This window comes from Mastomys coucha, unplaced genomic scaffold, assembly GCF_008632895.1.
Source record: "Mastomys coucha isolate ucsf_1 unplaced genomic scaffold, UCSF_Mcou_1 pScaffold22, whole genome shotgun sequence".
In the NCBI taxonomy this organism is placed as follows: domain Eukaryota; kingdom Metazoa; phylum Chordata; class Mammalia; order Rodentia; family Muridae; genus Mastomys; species Mastomys coucha.
Window position 1 is genome coordinate 89,242,344 of NW_022196905.1, and position 7,032 is coordinate 89,249,375.

The 7,032-nt window shown below is 43.0% G+C and overlaps 1 protein-coding gene and 1 long non-coding RNA gene across 2 annotated transcripts in view; one reads left to right on the plus strand and one right to left on the minus strand.

The window, feature by feature from the left end:
- The window catches only part of Bmp2k (BMP2 inducible kinase), a 103,855-nt gene that overhangs the window by 15,280 nt on the left and 81,543 nt on the right, over window positions 1-7,032 (plus strand). The window lies entirely within an intron of this gene.
- Window positions 4,360-7,032, minus strand: part of LOC116104765 — a 7,037-nt gene continuing 4,364 nt past the window's right edge. The window contains exon 2 of the long non-coding RNA XR_004123958.1: window positions 4,360-5,218. This is a non-coding gene — a long non-coding RNA (uncharacterized LOC116104765). The remainder of the gene's footprint in view (window positions 5,219-7,032) is intronic.

A 7,032-nucleotide genomic window follows, 5' to 3' on the forward strand; every position in this document is an offset into this window, starting at 1 on the left:
CCCCCCCCCCCCCCCCCGGTGGTAGTGGCAGGGTCACACTTTAGCCCAGGCTGCTCTGGAACATAACATGCAGCCCAGTCTGCTCTTGAGCTCATGCTCCTCTTACTCAGGCACTCCAAGTGTGCTGAGACCTCAGGTGTGACTCCAAGTGTGCTGAGACCCCAGGTGTGACTCCAAGTGTGCTGAGACCCCAGGTGTGACTCCAAGTGTGCTGAGACCCCAGGTGTGACCCTCAGGCTCAGCTTGTCTCTCTCCTTTTAAAATTCATTCAGTGAAGTTTTCTTCAGTTAGCTTAATAGCATATGCTTATATTGTGAGTGAATTAACCTTTCATCATTATAAAAATCATGTTGATTATTTTGATCTTTGAGATATCATAATTTGCTCCTAGTTGGTTACATAGTCTTACTTTAAGGCCTAAGAATCAAAGAAAAAATGAATTCCCTATCTAGGAATGTCTTGTCTGGATGTTTTTAATGGGCTAGTTTCTCCAACTAAAGATGATTCATGTTAGTAGAGAAAAATATTTAAGTCACAAAATGTAAAAGTTGACAGAAATTGTATCATGTGGTGGAAGGAAACAAAGGAAAATGTGATGCCTTCTAGAAACCCAACCCGAGTTTCAGGCTCTCAGTTTTATTGTATGGACTCTTTAAGGTCACAGGAGATGGCTCAGGAAGTAACTTCTAGATTATAGGAATAACTTTATTATTTTTTACACTCCTTATTCCATTCCCCCCTCCCCTGTCCACCCACGGACTGCTCCACCCGCCCCCCCCCCACATTGATGCCCCCACCCCGACCCCACCCAACTTCTAAACACCCTGGGGCCTCCAGAGTGCATCATCTCTGAATGAAACACAGACCGGAAGTCCTCTACTGTGTATGTATTGGAAGCCTCAGACCAGTTTGTGTATGCTGTCTGATTGGGGGTCCAGATTAATTGAGACTTCTGGTCCTCCTACAGGATTGCCCTTCTCCTCAGCTTCTTTCAGTCTTCCCTAATTCAACAACAAGTTGCTTCTGTCCATTGGTTGGGTGCAAATATCTGCATCTGACTCTTTCAGCTGCTTTTTGGATCTTTCGGAGGACAGTGATGATAGGTCCCTTTTTGCGAGTGCTCCATAACCTCAGTAATAGTGTCAGACCTTGGGGCCTCCCCTTGAGCTGGATCACACTTTGGGCCTGTCACTGGACCTTCTTTTCCTCAGGCTTCTCGCCATTTCCATCCCTTAATTCTTTCAGACAGGAACAATTATGGGTCAGAGATGTGACTGTGGCATGCCAACCCCATCCCTCACTTGAGGCCTTGTCTTCCTGCTGGAGGTGGGCTCTATAAGTTCCCTCTCCCTACTGTCAGGCATCTCGTCTATTGGTTCCTGAGAGTGTCTCAATTCCCAGGTCTCTGGTGCATTCTGGAGGGTCCCCCCAACCTCCTGTTTTCTGAGGTTGCCTGTTTCCATTCTTTCTGCTGGCCCTCAGGGCTTCAGTCCTTTTCCCAGAAATAACTTTTTAAACTTATTTTTATTTTCTTTGTTACATGTTACCTTCCTGTCCTCTCCTAACCCAGACTCTGGCCACCATTCTTTTTGTCTTTGAATTGGACTCTGATAGGAGGTTTCTAGAATTGAAACTTTGTTGTATTTGTCTGTCTGTGGTGGGCTTCTTTCACTTGACTGTGTTAAGACACATGGAAGGTTAAAATGTAACAATTATGCCATGGTACTTATGAGAAAGAGCGCAAAGAGTGGCAAAGCAGAGTGAGTGTGCTTTAGCAGAGCTAAGTCATTGTGAAAGTGGACGCCATTGAGGCCGCTGCGACTACATAGACACTGCCATCAAGCTCCTAGAGATCCACCTCTTCCTTCTGTCCGAGTGCTGGCATTAAAGGTGGGCGCCGTCTCACAGGTTATGGGAATAGTTTAGAAATGTTGGTAGCCATAGAAACCTACACCAGTGCAGAAAATGACTTCCTTTACTTCCTTTTTGATTACTTTCTATATCATAAGATAAGTTGTTTGATTCTGGAAATAATTTGCAAAAGCTACCATGTTCCTTCCCAAGGGTGGCTATCAACAGATAGTTCTTTAAGCCTGCCACTTAAGAAGTTTTAGGGAAGTAACAGTGGTTCTCTTACCCAGAAACCTTCATAGAATTTCACTGGACTTATTATCTAAAAGCATATGTGACTAATTGATCTTTTAGGTGAAATATCTGCCTTAAAGCAACCACACATCATTAAGATCCATGTCTGTAAGTTGAGGGATTTATGCTCGGGTACTCAGTGCTTTGAAGACAAAGTACTCTCTGCTTGTGACACTTGGTTCTTTCCAAAATTTTAATTTTTTTTTTTTTTTTTTAATTTTAGAAGTGTTGGGACTCAAATCCAGCATATACATGTTAGGTAACCATTGTACTTCCCTGCTGTACCCTAGTCCTGCCTGAAAATTTAAATTTAATCAAAATGTTTCTATACACTGTGCACACCCAGATAAGAGATGTCAGTGGTATTATCATTGTTTTATGCTGAAACATTTGCAGAAACTTCTAGTTGCCTAGAGAACTCCCCATTTATTTGTGACCTCTACCCCCATCTACCCAGAAGTTGCTGTACTGCTCGAGGGTGTGGGGCCTGCTGAGGGAGATTGTCATCCTGGCACCATTGATCCTGCCTCTCCCAGCAGCTCTCAGATGTCAGTAGCAGCTCAGGTGGAGGTGAACTGTCTTGCTCACTTCTCCCTTCCCTGTAGCTTGAGCTTGGCCTTCTTGCTCCTGCTGTGACAACTGCAGTGAGTTCAGAGCGCAGCTCCCCACTGTGTCTGGAAGACAGTGTTTCCTAAATCATCCTCTACTTTGGCTCCTATGGTCTTCCTGCCCCCCTCTCCCACAGTGATCCTAGCCTTGGGATGAAGAGTATGGTAACAGATGGTGCAGTTAGGGCTGAGCACTCTGCAGTCTCTCATCCTCTGCATACTGACCTGTTGGGAGTCTCTGCTGTTCGCCATCTCCTGAGTAAAGGAACTTCCCAGATGAGAGATGAGCACAGCGCCGATCTGGGCTACAGCTTTAAGGTAGGGGTGTAATACTGTGTCAGCTTAGCAGAATGATGATAGCACATTCCCTGTGGCCCACGGCCTACCTAGCCAAAGGCCCCTTAATAGGAATGGGTTCTATCTCCTGGAGTGGGCCTTAAATCCAGTCAGAAAGTGGTTAGTTACTCCTAGAAGATAACTAAGGCCAAAGGACTGGTGAGAAGCTGGAAATGTGGTAGAAGGAAACAAGAAAAATGGATATACTTGTTGGATGCCTTTTGGAAACCCACCCCATCTTCTTTTCCTCTTTTTTTCGGTGCTTGGCTGGATTCCGGAGCTTAGTACACGCTGGTTAACCTTTGAAAGCAGTTGAAGAGACAGTTTAAAGATGGGGATACATATATGGAACTGGAGTGTTGGAAAGGCAGTTATTACGTATTCCAATCCATTTCTATATGAGCTAGCATCTCCTTTTGAGATTGTGTTTTAGTCACAGTGCTTCTCCTTTCTCTTCTCTCTCTCCAGACCCTCCCATACACCCCTGCTCACTTCCCTTAAACGTCATGGCCTCTTTGATTCATCAAAATTCATGATTTAAACGCTGTTGTCATACTTTAGTAACAGCTTATTTGCATACTGTCTGTAGCTGTGTGTCGTCATCATGATTATCTAAAGAATGGTGCTTTTGTCATCCCGTGCTGTGCTCCCTCCAGGGTCTGATGCGTATGTAAGTATTTTCACGGGGAGAGGTTTTCACGTTGATCATAATGTTGAATGTATGTTGTTTAATATACAAGTTCTATCTCAGTATGACCGAAATTTAACAAAAGAGAACATTTAGCATTTTAAAGAACTCTAAAAATATTTATTATCATGTTATTATTACTTATTTTTAGGTAATATATGTATACATGTGGAGGCCAGAGAGAGCATTGAATTTCCTGGGGCTGGAGTCAGAGGCTTCACGTAGGTGCTGGGAACAAACCCTGTTCCTTTATAAGAGTAGGGAGCTGCTGTGCCATCTCTCCAGCCACAATGACTGGCTTTTCTATCAAAAGTGCAGGTTGTTTATAAGGCAGAAAGAACCCAGGCTGAACATGCCTGTCTGAAGAGATTGACTAGCTCTACCAAGATGATGTTGTGCTTTGATCAAACTGGTAAGCCATAAGTGGGTACCAAAATAATGTTTTTCTTAGCCAAGTTCCCAAACAGCTTGGTGGTAGTGACAGACTTTTTGCTTGTTAACCCAGGCAAACACAGACTTCTTCATTGATCTGTTCACGTTGTCCATGTTGTTCGAAAGCAGTGATGATGCGGGCTGGTTTTCCATCCCCAGTGGGGAGAGGACACATTTAGTCTGGAATACTAAGCACAAGGATGTGGGAGCAAATGTGCTCCACTCTGCCTGACAGATCTGATAAATAGCAACTAGACAAACTTTCATAGTACAATCCTCAGACTGCTCCTTCCATCGAAAAGTCTTGTTTGTGTTCAGTAACTCAAGGTAAAAGTATTTGAAACACTGTAGCGTGTGCTTTTCTTTGGGCTAACACAGAATGGGTAAATATGTATATGTTTTCTGAGCCAAGGTTTTGGTATCAGGCCTTGCAGTAAAACAGATAGAGGCTCTCTGCTGATGCTTTGGCTCTAGTTGAGATTTTCCTTGGTATCCTTTTCTGAAGTAATTACAGAAGGCACTGTGTTTACTTGGCACGCTTGAGATAGTTGAAGTGCCAGAATAAGCATTGGCGTGTTAGGGCCAGAGTAGTGATAAAAAGGGAGTTAACATATCCTGTTCACTGTGTTCTGTGTCTTCTCCCACATTGAAAAAAGTGGATTTTCATTGGGGTGGATAATTACCACACACCCTGGCCTCCTCATGGATAGTCAGCACACATTTTCCTACTTTCTGTATGCTAGCCTTAGTATATTTTGTGTTTTTAACAACCTCAGAACTTGGTGACTGGGACATAGTTGCATGGCAGTTATTTAATGTCAGGTTAGCTCAGTTTCCAGGTATTCTAAATGAGTTTTGCTTCCTGGATCAAGTCATGTTAATGCTTTGAGTTGGAATGGCTTACATGTCACAGTACAGCTCCAATTCTGAAGCAGGGCCGGGTATTTAGCTTACTGGCTCAACACTTTTTAAAAAAGCATGCGAGAAGCCATCATTTCAGTTCCCAGTCCTACAGAAAATAAGAGCAGAAGAGGGAAATATTCAAAATAGCTATTTTTACTTAGTAAAAATAGAATTTTTATTATAAGTTAAACATTTAAAATAAAAAACAGCAAGGTTAACCATTATAGTAACAAAGTTCAGATTTGAATGGCATTATTCTTATATAAGAAATATCTAAAGGTAGTAAATACTAAATTATATTTTATTTCATATGAGGCTTTGGAAGGTGAATATATTACAAAACTAATGTATAATGTCAGGACTTTTTTTTTCTACAAAGAATTTCATTTTTTTCTCTATTAAGGGAAGTCTAAAATATTTTAAGATGGACATGTACATTTTATAATGCCATTGACTGATTTTTCTTTACCTTGTACTGATACTTCACCGGTTTGTTTATTTCTCCACTAAGTCCCCATATGATGGGTCCATTCACAGACATAAGTCCTGGGATTGATGGCTGTAGAGTCCTGTCTCTCTGGCCTTTGATGCAGGCATGATGCCAAATACTCTAATAGTCTTCTATTTTTTTAAGTTGCAATTTTTTATTGGATATTTTATTTACATTTCAAATGTTATCCCCTTTCCCTGTTTCTCCTTTGGAAACCCCCATCCCTCCCACCACCCCCCTGCTCCTATGAGGGTGCTCCTAAACATGAAAAAACTTGACGTTCTCACCACATTGACCGATCTCTTAGTTGCACGGAAAGCCCATTTTTAAAGCATCTGAGTAAGAAAATGAAACATCCTCTTCTACCTGTGTTCTGTGGGTTCCTGTCATGCTGTGTAAGGTATGTGTGTATGTTCATGTGGCTGTTATAGGTAACAAAATGAGGTTTTCATTATGAAATACCAGTGTCTTACTGACACCTCCTCCTCAGGGTCTTGACCTGTTATTTTCAGAACTTTCTCTTAATACTGAAATAACTTTCCAGTTTGTTTCTCGGTTCTCTCACCAGTGCTCCCTGGCAGTCATTCCCAGCAGTGCTCCCTGGCTGTCATTCTCACTAGTGCTCCCTGGCTGTTACTCCCAGGAGTGCTCCCTGGCTATCATTCTCACAGGAGTGCTCCCTGGGTGTCACTCCTAACAGTGCTCCCTGGCTGTTATTCCCAGCAGTGCTCCCTGGCTGTCATTCTCACTAGTGCTCCCTGGCTGTTACTCCCAGGAGTGCTCCCTGGGTGTCATTCCTAGCAGTGCTCTCAGGCTGTCATTCTCACCAGTGCTCCCCAGTGCTCCCTGGCTGTCATTCTCACCAGTGCTCCCCAGTGCTCCCTGGCTGTCACTCCTAGCAGTGCTCCCTGGCTGTCATTCTCCCCAGTGCTCCCTGGCTGTTGTCTTAGTCTTCCATGCTTTGTTTGGTCTCTTGTCCCACATTTGAAATGATGTGCTTTTCTTGTTCCACTGCTAGTTATTGGAGCCTACAGTGTAAGACTTTAGACTGTGAGATGCTAGGATGCTTTTCATTCATCACCCTTGTGCCTCCTGAGAGAACAGGATGCTCTTCTCAACCGCATGCTATTGTCCAGGGCTTATTTCCCTCTACTTTTCTTCATTCTATAAAGAAGACAGTTAATTTACTGCTTTGTAAGTCAGTATTTTGTTTGTTTGTTTTGTTTTGTTTTGTTTTTAGAGACAGGGTTTTTCTGTATAGCCCTGGCTGTCCTGGAACTCACTCTGTAGACCAGGCTGGCCTCGAACTCAGAAATCTGCCTGCCTCTGCCTTCCAAGTGCTTGGATTAAAGGTGTGTGCCACCACTGCCCAGCTAACGTAAGTCAGAATTTTTTTTTTCTTTTTTCTTTTTTTTCTTTCTTTCTTTCTT